The sequence below is a fragment of the Echinops telfairi genome, unplaced genomic scaffold (genome assembly GCF_000313985.2).
Source record: "Echinops telfairi isolate 266 unplaced genomic scaffold, ASM31398v2 ScPeMD7_25;HRSCAF=90, whole genome shotgun sequence".
NCBI lineage: Eukaryota > Metazoa > Chordata > Mammalia > Afrosoricida > Tenrecidae > Echinops > Echinops telfairi.
In genome coordinates this window covers 32,810,541-32,811,983 of record NW_022103922.1, presented here as the reverse complement: position 1 = coordinate 32,811,983, position 1,443 = coordinate 32,810,541, and positions in this window count along the sequence as shown.

Sequence of the window (1,443 nt, the reverse complement as noted above, 5' to 3'; positions counted from 1 at the left end):
AGGGTAAAAACTCTGCCTACAGGAACCAAGCTAATGGTCCTAAACTTAACTCATTGTCTCCAGCAGCAGGGAGCAGGCCCAGTGCAGTCTGGCAACTGATCGCCCTCAGGGGGTGAAATGCCTGTGCATCTGACCTCCCCCCACAAAGTTGAGTCATGATAAGTTGTCTTTTATGACTGGCTATCATTTAGCATAATGTTTTCAACTTCATATTGCAGTCTGTGGTCTTCATTTCAGTAAAATCCACATAACATGAATCATTTTAACTATTTCAAAGTGTGCAATTAATTTTCCTTGGTAAATCCACAAGGTTGTACAACATTCACCACTATTTTAGAACATTTTCTTCACCCCCCAGAATAGAACCCCTGTACCTGTGAAGCCGTTGCTCCCCTCTGCCCCCTGATTCCAACTCAGGGCAAGACTAACCTGCTTACTGCCCCTGCTTTCTATGGCCTATTCTAGACATTCCCTATAAACGGAATTACACAATACTTACATATGGCCTTTTTTGTCTGGCTATTTTCAGTCTAATGTTTTTAACCCTTAACTAGGTTGTAGTACATATCAGTACTTCATAACATTTTGTGGCTGAATACTTACTCGACTATATGGATATACCATAGTTCATCCATTCAATCAATAGTTGATAGACATTTGGGTCATTTCACTTTGGGGCTATTATGAATAATAGTTACTACTATGAATTCTCATATAAATTTTTGTTTGAATACCTATTTTCAATTCTCTTATATGTACGTGTACCAAGAAGTGAAGCTGAGCTGCTAGCTCATATGGTAACCCTGTGGTTAAGCTTTTAGGAACTACAAGGCTGTTTTCCAAAATGACTGTAGCAGACTATGTTTTTACCAGCAGTGAGTGGATAAAGGCTCTAACTTCTCCACATTCTTGCCAATACTTGCTATCATATCTTTTTTATTCTAATCACTCCAGTAGTCCTAAAGTGGTATTTTAGGACCTCCTATCAATCAGTTTTTATACATCCTCATCAGTTGCTACTAACTGTATTTTGGGTAAAGTGGGGCTATTCTATATGTTTTTGTAGACTGGGAATTTCATTTCCTGGGTGGTTTTCATTGGCATTTCTTTAAAGGGTCATGAGGAGATGCCCTGGTGGCGCAGGGGTTAAAGCATGAGGCTGCGAGGTGAAAGGTCAACAGTTGGAACCCACTGTCAGCCTGCCTTCATAAAGATATCGGGTCAGTTTACTTTGTTCCTTAGGTTCTCCGCATTGGAATTCACTCAAGGGCAATGGGCTTAGGTTTCATTTGAAAGGCTAATGAGTACATTTTAGGAGCTTCTAAACCAATTCAAATGATTTTATGTATGTGTGTGAAATGTCTACTCATATTTATGCCATATTTTCTTTTTTTGTTTTTTAATCAGTGGGTTTTTCGAGATTTTATATATTGACAATATATA